At 36.5% G+C, this 14111-nt stretch overlaps 1 long non-coding RNA gene across 2 annotated transcripts in view; it reads left to right on the top strand.

Moving 5' to 3' along the window:
- Positions 1 to 13113, top strand: part of LOC146458496 (uncharacterized) — a 24236-nt gene extending 11123 nt beyond the window's left edge. For both annotated transcript variants that reach the window (XR_014858201.1, XR_014858200.1), the window contains exon 3: positions 6484 to 13113. This is a non-coding gene — a long non-coding RNA (uncharacterized LOC146458496). The remainder of the gene's footprint in view (positions 1 to 6483) is intronic.
- The last annotated feature ends 998 nt before the right edge of the window (positions 13114 to 14111 follow it).

The raw sequence follows: 14111 nt of genomic DNA on the forward strand, positions 1-14111 counted from the left end.
GTTGAAAACGGAAACTACCGGTGCTCTTGCATTTAGGCAAGCTCAAGAATTTTTTTGCAGACTCCACAAATGCGCTTTTGTTCTTGCTGGATTTTTCCAGTGAATAAATGTTATTCACAAATTTTTAATCCTGTTTTCAGGTGTAAATGACTTTCCGAAGTGCCACGTGCAAAAATTTCCCTGGTTAATGGCCGCAGCTTGCCATTTAGCTGTAGAAAGTTGATGGTTTCAACAGAAGGACATCTTGACGTATAACTTTAGTTGCTATTGTGGATTGAGAAAGAGAATCTCCTGACTTAAGAAGCATGTGAAGCTGCCAAATGATATTCCAGGTAAAGTCTTTTGTTTTCTTGTGTTTATGTACAGTTTGTCAATCTGGTATAGTCCTAAAAAAAAAAGCGGTTCCTTCTGTGAGTACTGGAGAACAGATGACGTAAAACGAAAGAAACAAAAGACAGAAAACAAAACAACTCCAAACAAGACCTAAACACAATAGGTGTAAAATAATACAAATACAATGCTATCTGTTGGGGGGGGGGGGGGGTACTCTTGGAGTCCCAGACCCACCAAATTTTGCCCTTGAAGCCTGCATCACAAAGCCTTTCTCTTCTTGGTGCCGGACAAAAATGCTGACTCTGGCTGAATGGAGCCTCGTGAATTTTCTGAAGTCCTAACCTTGTTTCTCCCGCTCTGTTTGGTGTCGCATATCCTATTTTCTTAGCAGTTACAAAAACCCCTTGCTCCCTCAGACATTATGCACTTGTTATCGGTTTCGCTGGGGGGGGGGGGGGGGAACACCAGGCCATAGATCTGTGGTAATACCGTAATTGTAATGGTAATGTGTGAGAATTGGGGATGATCTGCAAACTTTGCAAAAAATTCAAGCACTCTAAGTGGAGGAAATGTGGGGGCTTAGATTTATGGCAAACCAACTCAGGGAAATTACGGGGACTTTGCTTCAGTGCTAAAGAGAGAGGATTTTGGAAGCAAGTCGTCTTTTCAGAGAACATGGCAGATGATAAAGAGAGGGTATTTGAATAGTTGAAATTTTCACAAGAAGTTTTTTCTCTCAAATATTAAAGTAACCATTCAAGGAACTCAAATTCAAGGTTAATGTTAAAGTATCATGCATTGTGTTTCCAAGTAACAATGAACTGTGATGATAGCATGTTCTTCATTAATCTTTGCTATAATTATCAGGACAGATGTAGAACAGCTGCTTGCAGAGAGTTTAGGCCAGATATAAACGTCAAACCAGAATGTTTGTTTGCTCAAGCTTCAGCATAACTGTTCAAGGTGGTTAAATGAAGCACATAGGGATAGGTCTAATATCAATGTGAAGGGCATTGGTATAGTTAATTAATACACTGAGAAACAGATCGACAACCACGAAAGAGTGTTTTTTAATATTGTTTTTTGCCGATACATGTTTAGCTCTAATTGTAAAGATCTAGAATAGCCTGCAGAGTGTTCAGGACAAGAAAATATAAAAGACTGATCCTTCATCATTTGCATTTACAGTACTGTGCAAAAAGAACTAAATGAATTTTACCGAATTTCATCTACATGTATTGTTCAAGTGAAAAATCAGTGATATTTCTGGTGAAGTTTCGTAATTTTTCAACCGAGATTTTCAGCAGAGTTTGGAGAGCTACGCGAAAATTTGAGTGCACTTCCAAAAATTCGCTAATCTAAGAATGATATTTCAAAAAGATCTTGTTTGAACCGAAATGAAATTTCTCACAGCTAATCGAAAATTCTTAATCTAAAGTTTCTTTTAGAAAGTTTGATGATTTACTATGACCTCGATTTGCAAACTCCCTTGCATGTGTTGCAATTTTTTTTACTTCGGTTGTTATTGAAGCTATCGCCATACTTGCGGAGTTCCTAGTCGATCCCCAAGAGAAAAATGTGTGATTCCAGACAATATCCATACACCCCCCTCCCCCTCATGGTAGATCAATGGAAATTCTGGGGGGGGGGGGAATTTCAGAGGGGTTGGGGGAAATTGTACACGCAAGTTTAAGCAAGCAAAATAAACCTGTACCTGAATTCATAGGAATACAAGAGTCGTCTCTAGTCTAATCTATGAGAAAAACAAACAGCATGCATCATATTGATTTGAAGGATGGTAAAATTACCAAAAACGAAATGTACAGAAGGTCGAGTTGTCTGACGGGTCTCACTCTCATGGCTATCAGAGTTCTGGAAAATATACATGTAAATTTTAGACAAGTTTTATCTGCCGGGGTAAAAATTTTGCATCTAAGGCTGTTATTTCAATCTACAGTATGAAATAAATGTAAACATAAAATCATTTTTATTTCTTTATTTTCAATTTGGTATGATTTGTGTAGCCACGAGGTTATATCGATGACTAATCAATGCAATGGGCCTTTTTCACTAACTGGTCACATGGTAAAAATTCGCCATCATACTGGATGGCAAAAAGGCATGGCATCTTCCGCTGGGACATTAAGAACAAAGGAAAGTCAAGCTGGACAGGTTGGAATTCCTTTGTTTTCAAATCTACTACATTCTTCTGCCATCCAGTATGGTGGATTTTGTACCATGTGACCAGTTAGTGCAAAAGGCCCATCAATGACTAATTGATGACTGAAAATTTTGTGGTCTATTCATTATTCATCAATTGCTTATTGATCACTGGAAATAATCAATGACTAATCAATTGATGATTACACATAATTTGATTACTCATTGATTTCATTGATATCATCGATTAGTTACGTCCGGCATATAGCAATAACTAGTTGATCCCCGTGACAGTAATACAAAGCTATGTAAAGAGGCCTATTGGCGGCCTTGAGTTGAGCGGGTATATTAGAACAGAGTTATCATTTTTTGGAGGTAGTACAAGTAACACTATAGTAGTATAATTATTCAGGTGTTTATAGAGATTCTGTTGATCTGATTGGTCAAGGATTGCATCATATGCTGCTATAATCACCTCGCGCGAGGTGATTATAGCGGGAGCACTAACTTTCAAAATGGCTGCTTAGCGATTTGTTGATGTTTCTGAAAAAAAAGTAAAAAGGATGAAAGAAAATGCAATTCCGAAAGGCACTTAAGATGCAGCTATTAAAGTGCGAGGTGATACTTTTCAAAGGCAAGATATGAAAATTTTGCTAATTGTAATAAAAAAAAACCCGCTGTAAATTGCATGTTGTCGATGTCGATGACTTAAAATGAAGACAACAAATTAAGTTAAATTCGAGCAAGAGAACAGAATGATTTCACAAACAAAACGAGTTTAAGTGTCAGAATTTGAAAGCATGGACGTAAACAAGATGAATAAAATTGTCTCTCTAAGTTTTACGTTTCAGTGACGAGAAAAAAAAACAGATTTTATAATCTGAAAACTAGTTTGTTGTCGGTTCGAGCGGCTCTCGACCACCATCTAAAGTCACCGCCTCATGACAAAATATTTTCATCTGTGACAACTGTGTACTTGTTTAGTGAAGCCAATAAATGACTTAATTCCTACCTGAAGCAGCTTATCTCCGAGTGCAATTTATAAACGTCTGTTAACCGGCGAAGCCATCACGTCAACAAGAAATTGTGCAATAAAATGCTATCGCTAACACTTGTGATACCGGCTCGAGTTTTACACCAAACAGCCTGGTTCATCTCCATCTATTTTGGTAAACGGCTTCGTCTCAATGAAGCGGCAGTTAAAGAATACTGACATTCTGCTTAAGGCCATGTGCAGTTTCTTCATTGCGCACGTGATTTAGATTGAGCTTGTGATCGGCAGACTGTGCGTCTCTGTTCATTGACGCATGACGATTTAAAACAAACAAACAAAATCGACATTTTTCGGACGGTACTTGTTTTCTTCTGATAATATGAACCTGAGTAATTATACTAAAACAATTATTCGCCTCAGACTCAGTAAATATTGGTGAATATTCTCCTTGACTTCGTCTCGGGGAATATTCACCATTGTTAATTTATTTGTACGTTTAAACAGAATGTAACTATCGGTAGCCATTCAAATTATTAAAGCTAATGCTTACATTGGCTACGTATCAAAGCATCCCGCGTGAACGCCTCCAGGTGTCTTGTCCATTTGAAGTTTTGATTGTTAACTAACATTGTCAACAGATCACCCAGTTAGCAGAGCGGCTTTCTAATGTGCATGCAGCCAGTTCCATGCGCGTTCACTTGTAGACAAGCAAACTAGCAAATCCCCCTCCCCCTCCCCCTGACTCAATGTTGTCTTTTGGGTCACGAACAGTTTCCTGGCAAGCATCACTTCCCTCATCAACATTGCATAAGGGAGAGGGGGGAGGGAGAAGTAACTGTGGTAGAATTATGAAGGGAGAAACAGTAAGTGAGTGGTTTTTTGCCTGTCTGTGTTCGGTTGTCATTGCAATGGGGGGAGGGGGTGGGAGGGAGAAGTAAGCAAGTGGTTTTTGTTCTGTTTGTGTTTGGTTTCCTCAAGGAGTTTTGTCCACAATTGTAAAACCGTGAAATGTTTTCAAAACTAGGGAGAGCCAAGATTCGGACAAATCTGAGCGAAATTGAAAGCCGGGCTAAAAGTCGACATAAGTCAGTTATGCTCTCAGACCTTCAATTAAAATCGGCACCCATTACAATTTGCTTATCAGAGTAAGGTTGAACTGGGTTTTGCTAAGCTAATTGCAAAGAAATTTTTTCTGATTGTTCTCGGGATTTTTCTTTTGTTTGAAGGTTTTGGATTGAACCAGTGAGAAACATTTGATTGCATGCAGGGAGTGAATGTTGATTTCTGTAAACTTTTTACAACTCATGAGCCTTGTATTGCACTGAAAAATAAAATGTGGTTTTAAACTGTCAACAGCAACTACTAAAGCTCCCTTAAACAATCTGAACTCCTGTAGTGATTGAGTAAAATTTTGGATCAGGCAAATTTGGTTGCTATTAGGCATGTGGCTCGCCATGATGTCCAAACCTTTTTACTTTCACTAGAGGTTTAGCAAAGTTAGATTTCAAGGTCATATTCAAATTCTACCCCAACCCATCATCTTTTGTGTACAGATCGATCGTGAAAGACCACACCTACATGTATATAATCACACCTATCAATGATTAATGCAATACGAACATCTCATAGCAATAACACTTTGAGTAGTTTGTTTGTTTGAGTCACAGTATTGGCTTAAATCTATGACATGATTTGTGCGCAGCACTATTACAGAGAATGCTTGCTGGCTAAGATAGATTTTCATAATGCATTTCTGAATTACGCCCTTTTAAATCTCAGCATTTTGCCCTTTTAATCATAACTTACAGAACTGGGATCATTTCTGTTATGCCTTTACATTTACCATGGCTAATGCAACCTCTGTAGGCTTGTGTTTCAATTTTGGACAATTTTGGTTAGAAATTAAACTAGTGATACTCAGTGCCTTTTGGTTTGTTGATTCATTGGCAATTTTTCTGCATGGCATAGCATTTTACCATTTATTTACTGTCCTTTTTTACACACCTTTCTATACCAGTAACATGAGAACATGTCATAACACTCTCCGGCTCTTGGTTCAACTCAGACAGTTTTCGCTGGTAAATAATAATGTATTTATACTCTGTGCATCATAATAATATTTTCAGTTGTCGAAATTTTGCTATCAAAAAGAGAGTATTTTGTTGTTTAACACGCTTTGTAGGCCTCATAGCTCCATGAGATAATATTTTCATCATTCCCTTCAGTTGTCAGTCGGGCATTGCCTGGATGGTCGGCCAACTTGTTGGCTCTTGTCTGAACTCTGACAATTTTCACTTGTAAGTAATAAAAATAATATTAATAACTTTGTAATACTTGGCACATAATAATTGCAGGCCCATAGAAAAAAAAATACTGGGCATCATGGCTCCAAGACAGAAGAATAAGGGTTCTAGGGACCCATTGGTTTGCATCAGAGCTCCATTCAGCCAAAATCAGTATTTATGTCTGGGCTCCAAGCTGAGAACAGCTCAGGCCTCCATGCAAAAAAATTCATGGCTCCAGGGCTCCAATGTCAGAGGGAACAAGGAGGTTGGATGTAAGATAATTGTTGTTTTCCCTGGGTGATCTGTAAAACAGTCATGAGCTATGATATTTTTTTATTTTCAAAAGAAACATAAAACTTAAGCTGTGTTTCTACCCTGACTCTCCTCCCCTGGCAACTTACATGTATGTGAACAGTGATACCAATTATGTGGACTTAATTACCCAAGCATATCCATACTTCTCCCACCCCCAGCCCCTAAGATACATTAACAAAAAGTGAAAACAATGAATGAAAATGAAAGAAAGAGTGAGCATGCAAATTCAAAGAACCACCCAGGTTTCTGTTGGTCTCATTGAAAATCTCAAATATTTGAATTGTTCACTTGGCTGAAATCAAATTTCCACATGATAATTAATTTTGCAACAGATATATATATTTGTGTAACACATTGAACAAAGTTTCTCAGAAGTTATTTTCTCTTTTTTGGTAGACAAAGAAGAAAACCAGATGGATAGAAGGTTGACATTTGTGGAAAGTGGAGAGGCTGGACTGGAGGACAGCAAGAACAAGAGGAATCCAGATGACTTCAAACACATGTGGATTGGTTTGATTACTTTTATTATTATTTTGATATAATTAACTTTTTCCAAAGCCTTAGAAATTTAAATGAACTCTGACCCAGCCCGGGAGGTCTTTGAATGTGGGGTACAGCTGGCCCGGGGTTTTCCTCCTAGGAGCGAGTGGACGTACAGGGAGGTTTTTCACCCAGCTGTTGTTCCACAACCCCCATTCAATTTAGCAGTTGCTTTGGAAATTTTTTTTCACTTTATGCATTGATGCAATGTAGTTTTTCAGCCCATTACTATTTAACCAGCTACAAAGTTGGCATACAGTCAACATCCTATCTGATTTTTGCAAATTATGTTTTACAATTTCTAGAATAGATAATATCTCAGTTGAGTCATTTCATATTAGGAGTAATAGCTCAGTGAAAGCAATTTATCTTTTTTTTTTGTTGTTGTTGTTTTTTTGGCAGGAAAATTACCCCTAACTACACCTGTAGCAGAAAAACAAATAATTATCATCTTTCTGTAGCTGGTTAGATAATACTGAGCAACCCAAGCTTGCCAACCATTCAATGATGATGCAGGGCATTACCTGTACCTTATTTTGTTCTATAAGTCAAATTTGAATTAACCACTTTTACTGGATGTTTGGGTACTAAATTTTGCAAAGGAAAAATACAATTTCCATTCTTAGAATGTACTCAAATGCTGCTGCATTTGTGACTAAATTTTTCATACTTTGCACAATCTTTAGCAGAAGCCAATTGTCTATTTTTTCCAGTAATTTTTGCTGGTTTGGTTGGCAAGTTTTTTTTACGCCTTCTTTTGTGAGTGTGCTGCCCTCGAATATACAAACAAGTGTCCATTTTTGTTTGATAGTAAAACGAAAAGGTTTTACAACAAAGAAATAGGCAGATCTTTTCTTTTTCTTAAAAAAAGGTATGGAAAATTACCATACTTTTACACAGCTTTCAACTAAATTCAGAGCATTCCCTTGCTTTTAAAGAGGGTTTTTCTTTTCCTACATGTACCATTAATACCCTATAGCGCAAATTAGTAGAATTCGTAAAGTTATGGTTACTGGAAAAAAAGAAATTCTTCAGAGGTATTAAGTTCTTGGAGTTTGGAAATCATATGAAAGTACTTAACATCAAAACCAACAGTGTTTTCCTTTCAAAACAAGAAAAAGGAAGGTAAAGTGCTAGAAATTATCTTTAACTTGAAGTTTGTTTAAGGATTCAGGCATGAAGCATTGCAGCAAAGAAAATTAGTGGATAAAGTTTTTAACACAGAAGTGAGACACTTGTTTGTACCCAGTTGGGGGAATAAGTTTATAGTTCAGACTGAATTTGTGCCAAGATTCCAATATATATATTTTTTTTAGCAGCAAAATTCATTCTTATCTCCCGAATGTAAATGAATGTATGTGAATTCTTTTCTTCAGAGAAAAAGGTTTAAATTTGGAGCTTTTACTTCTATCACAGAAGTTCATCAGCAAAATGAAGTGCAAAAACATGGCTTTTCATCTCTGAAAAGGCGTGTTTTTACACTTCATTTCACTGATGAAGCTTCTGTGATAGAAGTGAAAGTTCTGAATTTAGAACCTTTTTCTCCAAAGAAAAGTATTTGAACTTGTTAATTTACATTGATTTAGAATGTTAAATGAAGACTTGACAGCTAGCCTTCATTTAAATTCCTTTAATATGCTTAGAGATTTGCCAAAATCTTATTCCTCCAACTTCTGCGCTAAACTTGTATTCAAAACAGTGATGGAATTGCCGAAAGGGATTTAATTTATTACCCATTTTCAACCTCTTAAAGAACAATAATTTTTTTATATTTTTTTTGTTGCGAAATTGAATGAGTCTTAAACTTCACTGCAAAGCCAAAGTGAAGTGCAAATTCTTCGGTTCAAAATTCAACTGATAGCCAACAATTTTTATTGCAATAATAATTATTATTGTTTTGACAACCAACAGAAAACAAAGAACAAAATTAAGATACCTTGAAACTCACCAATCACAAGCCTTGGATAAGGCCTTTTGAACTGACAGAACAAAACCTCTAATTGATTCTTCAAACTGAGATCAAATTACATGTTAAACATAACTGTTGGTTGCAATTTGGAAGTCCAGAGTTTGCCTTTTAATGCCATTTATGATTCAAAATTAATGTAAATGTCCATCACTGTTTTAAATTTACATTTTATTATGATGTACATATTTCAGTCATGATCATGTTGAAAAAAAATGTACAATGCATTAAGCATTAATAAATTGGGAAAGGAAATATTATTAGTTTTGACAGTACTAAAACAATGTCGCTTTCAATGGCGGTGACAATAATTCATTTTTCTTTGGGCTCCGCTGTGAAATGATATCTCAGAACATGTTAGACTATTCTACACTGATGTCAGATTGGCATTTTCATCCAATTTTTACATTCTTAGCATTACATGACAAACACTCTGCTTAACAGTAGAATTAACTGTGTTCTACTTAACAGTAGAATGCAGTTAATGCTCAACATGATCATGATTGGCTTGTTAGTTGGTCTAAGTACTGTTTTACTCATTTCAAAACAAAGGGAGCAGCTTATAAATTTTTTAAGTGTGTTCGCTGTTATGCAAAAATGGTCAGCCCTACATGTGGGTACATGAACTGTAACTATTTGAATTTTCTTGAACGCATTATTAACATTATTTTTACAAAATTTTATTTTAGTTTTCATTACTTAGATTTTTTTCCTTATAAGACAATTTAACCAGAAACAATTTATTTTCCATACAATCAGCCATTTCCCTAATTTTTCCCAATGAAACAATTAACTGGAAACAATTTTTCCATTCATAGACACAATAGTTATTTTTCTGCTTCCTTTGTTTTGTAAAACTCAAGCTCATTGACACTGAAGTTATTTTAGGCTTTTGTAGGTGATAGTTCTAGGAAGAAATGGTTTATTTTGGGTTTTTCATTAGGCAGACAATATCTTTCAGCTACTTTACACAATACACAATAATAATTATTGAGGATGAAATTTATAGTGTTGGCCTTGGTCAAAAAATGGCACCTTGGCTAATCAAAGAAATCAACTTCAACTGTTTCATAATATTTCTGGCTTTTCTCTGGAAAACCTGTAAGGATTTGGAAAAATTAAACTTGTGGCTGAAAGATGTTTTCTGATTTTTTGTTGTCAGTGAGCTTGATTTGTTAATCTATAATAATTTATTGCTTTTGCTAAGCTTTATTAGCAGGTAACACAAACTGGCGGCACACTCACAATCTAGCCAACCATTTCCCTGCCACTGGGTTGTGGAAACTCTGACTCTGAGAAGGTCTGTGTTTCTGGCGTCCTCTGCAATATTCCAACCAAGAATCCTGGAGGGTTTATTCTGATCGACTGATTTCTGAGGGGTGATGTGGACACTGGGAGATTCACTGTTGATTCACAAGAGGACATGACAACATGGAGGCAGGTGAGGGTTCGTTTCCTTTGTCTTCTGGGTTTGATTCAGCTTTGCTTGGATACCACATTGCTAAATTATTGCGGAGGAAAGTTATTTTGGTCGAGATGCTTGTTTCACTTCCACTGTCATGGATGGAAAACTTAGGTGTTTAAGGGACGGGGCTATGGTCAGGCTACTCTGATGGATGGTGATAGGGGGGACATTAAGAGGCTGGGGACCCTGCACGCCCCTCTCTGTCGACTAACATGTAGCAATTCGGATTGAGCTGGAAGCCTTGTTGAGGGGATTCTTTGCTGTTTAGCCTTGTAGTCTGTAAGCAGGGTGGGGAACTCCCCACCCTCGCTATGCTTACAGCCTACTTGCTGTGTTGCTGCCTAAGAAAGTTTTCCTGCGCATTGAGCATTTTCTGCAGTTGCAAAATCCTTGCACTCCAAATTCTTGACTTTGAGGCAAAACATTTTTCCAAAGGGTACTGCCCTTTCAAATTTTGTTTCACTTTATAATCACCAAATTATGCCAAAAATTTACTGATCATTTCCTTCCGATAAAAAATTATGAACAAAACTTTACCAACCAAATTTTCTTAAATAATAAATAAAATAATTGTTTGTCTTACAATGTAGTCACTTAAGTGGTAGAGGATTGTGATCTACAACTTAAGTAACAACAACATGAGACAAACGATCATTTATTTATTATTGAAACCTACACTGTACAGATTAACAAAACACGTCATGTGGTACAAAATTAGACAGTGGTTATCAGATGATAACTTTAGATGTTTCAATCCAAACCAACAAACTAGTCAGCTTACGTTTATTTGCCTGCAGTCATGCTATGGCTAGCACTGGCTGTTTTTTCATTTCCACATTAAAGCGTACGTGTTTAAGGAATTAATCAGAGGGTTATGAATAAATAAACCCCTTTCTGGTTTACTGGTATATTGGATGATAATGCCCTCAGTTTAAAAGATTGTCTTCCAAATTTCACAGTTGCCCTTGAAGCTTTGTTTCTGGGCCAACTGTTTACTTTTTTAGACAATCTCTCAGCCTTGGGCATTATCCTTTTTCTTTTTGATTATTTTTAATATTCTCTGATAATTATACCAGCTGCCTGATGGGGTTTATTTAGTAAAATTATTATATTCCACCAGAATGATCAATTATCCTTTTCACAAATTTTCTATCTAAAACATCTTTCAGTTTTGTTGAAAATTAACCATTTGTCTCCAACAATTATTCCAGTAGAAACACGGCTTCTTGATGAATTTTGTTCAGATTCCAGGACCCCAAGTACACAATACAAGAATCCTACACCTTTCAAGTCTTTGTGTTCATGTATAGTGTTTGGGCTGCCTGTGATCAGATGAAATTGACAGGGAAATGTACTGTGACATCATGTGACATAACAGTAGAATTCAGTTGGTCCTACCTTTTTTTTGTTTATTAAAAAAAACAAAAACAAAGCAAAGCGAAATGATTACAGATGTACTGTTGTCTAATGATGTCACAGTTCAAATCTCTTTCTCAGGCCATTAATAATTCATGAAACAAAAGGATAATCGTTACCGTGAAGCGCGGTTTTGCAAATTTGATCTAAATTATCATGAAATTTGGTTAACTTTTTCTTTGAATTTCTCAAAGAATTATTAATGGTTTGAGAAGCTATATCAAACATTTGATTGAGTTTCATTCCTTTGTTTGATGTATAATTCCAGAAAATTGATTTGCAATTAGCCTAACTTCTAACTTCATTTCTTTTAAATAAATTGGCTAAGAAAATCCTCCGAAATTTCTTTTCACGGCCAGCACCAATCTCGTACCCAGAGCCCTCAGGCTCTTTGGCCAGCGGTTGGTCGCCAGGAGACCTGGCGCTGGCCAAAGAGCCTGAAGACTGGGTACGAGATTGGGATTGGGCCCGCATAATTAATTATGTATGCTTACAAATTTTGTTTACCAAAAATACCTTCAAAAACACTTGACAGCTTTCATAAAATTATTTTTGACTTCGAATACCCTAAGCCGTTTCATAACCACGAATTCTAGGTTCAAAAAGCAAAAGACGAATTGAGAACAAAGAACTTTGAGTACCATACGGTCAACCATTTTAAATTCTTCGATTGTTTTTCATCCGCAAATTAGCATAATTTTGCACGTGCTTTTTTACGTCATCCGAAGCTGTGTGCATAATTTCATTTCGCCATTTCGCAGTTCAAACTCTTAAAATCATAAATAGTTTTCCTCAAAATGCCGTTATTTTCCTTTTTTCACGCCCAATGTTGAGACAACATGCGTATAAACCGAAATTTACCGCAGGCTAGCGAACATCAAAAATTTAACCGGAAAAAATTAAGGTCGGGTTTCTTTACAATTTAGCGCTTTCACACATTAAAATTTTTTTCTGCTTGGATTGTGCGACTAAATGGCGGGATTAGGGGCGGCAAATTTCGCTTTTGGCAGCTTCACAGAAAGAACTACCCTCCATGAGACTTTATGGTGCTCTTTGATTTGCTGTATGACAAGGTGCGGCCGGGGAAATGGTAGACGGCACGCTGAACCGGTCTCGTCCTCCTCCTCCTATGATGAAACGCCGACCTTGCTCCAAAACAGCGACGCATATTTTTTCCATCCAAGACAGTGAAAGATTTAAAATCAAACATTGAATTTGGGGAAAATTTTATTTTATTTTACCGAATGGCCAAATTATGAAACAAGCACATTTCAATCACTTTCAAACTGATTGGCACTTAAACAAAAATTAGGAATTGTGGTATCCAGGCAAAGTTGGATTGGACTCTAGAGGACAAGGAAACAAACCCTCACCAGCCTCCATGTTGTCATATCCACTTGTGGATGAACAGAGATTCTACCAGTGTTCACTTCACCCCTTAGAAATTAGGAGATCAGATAAAACTTGACAGGATTTCAAAGTTGGAATATTTAATGAGGACAAAAGATCACAGAACAACTCAGACCAGAGCAGAAGCAACCCAAAAGGTAGGGAGGTGGTTGGCTATATTTTTTTTTATTCAATTTTTTTTTTACAACTTTGTCATTGATAAACAAAATAAACTTTTTTTCACTGCAAACTTAGTGAGTGTTGTTTTTATCTACAACAATAATAGTGAACCAAGCAAAGTTACGATTACACTAAAACCTTTTTGGCCATGTTACGCGCAAAGACCCATGGGTGCTTAGCTTTAGAGTAAAGTATCCAAAGCTGTACATCATTTCAGAGCTTAAATAATGGACAAACGTAAGAAATCAAACTTCTTTAACACAAAAACTGTACCCACTACAAGAACTTTAAGTACAAATTTACTGAGGTTTATAAACATGAACTATTCATGCAACCACTTCACTCTACTGAACATCCAGTGCTTGCAAAATGTTTAGGAGTTATTGGCCGTCTTAAACCGTGTCTGGGATTTATAAAGTCTGCTTTTGTTTTGAATTAACAAACTCAGACACAAAAAATGGCGGACAGAAATCTTAACTCAAACTTCAAGTCACTTTTACCTTGTTTTGAAAGCTGATGTCAAAAATCCCTGACAAAGTTTTCAAAACAAAGTAAAAGCTAATTGAAGTTTGACAATTGATTTCTGACTGCCTTTTCTGCATTCGAGGTTATAAATTCAAAACTAAAACAAACTTCGAAAATCCCTGACACTGTTTTAGAGGCCAATACCTGCCAAAAATCTTGCAATCACTAGATGTTAAGTTAAATGAAATGGTTACACGGGTAATTCACGTTTGTATTCCTCAGTTAATTTGTACTTAAGGTCTCGTACTGGGTACAGCTTCGAGGCAAGAAAGTTTCATTTCTTAAGATTTTCAATTCTTTAAGCTTAAAAAGAAAAATGATGTACAGCTTTGGATACTTTACTTTATAGCTGAGCGCTCACGGGTCTTTGCGCGTAACATGGCCAAAAAGGTTTAGTGTAACCCTAAGTGTCTATATGGTCCATGATTATTTGTTTACTTGACATCTCCACAATGTGTAGACAAATGTCCCACCTAGATTGAAAGGCTCAGCGCATAACAAATGGCTGCTGTAGTGAATTGTCAAAAAGCATCAGAATCAGAC

This window comes from Pavona decussata, unplaced genomic scaffold, assembly GCF_977016875.1.
Source record: "Pavona decussata unplaced genomic scaffold, jaPavDecu1.1 SCAFFOLD_233, whole genome shotgun sequence".
Taxonomy (NCBI): domain Eukaryota; kingdom Metazoa; phylum Cnidaria; class Anthozoa; order Scleractinia; family Agariciidae; genus Pavona; species Pavona decussata.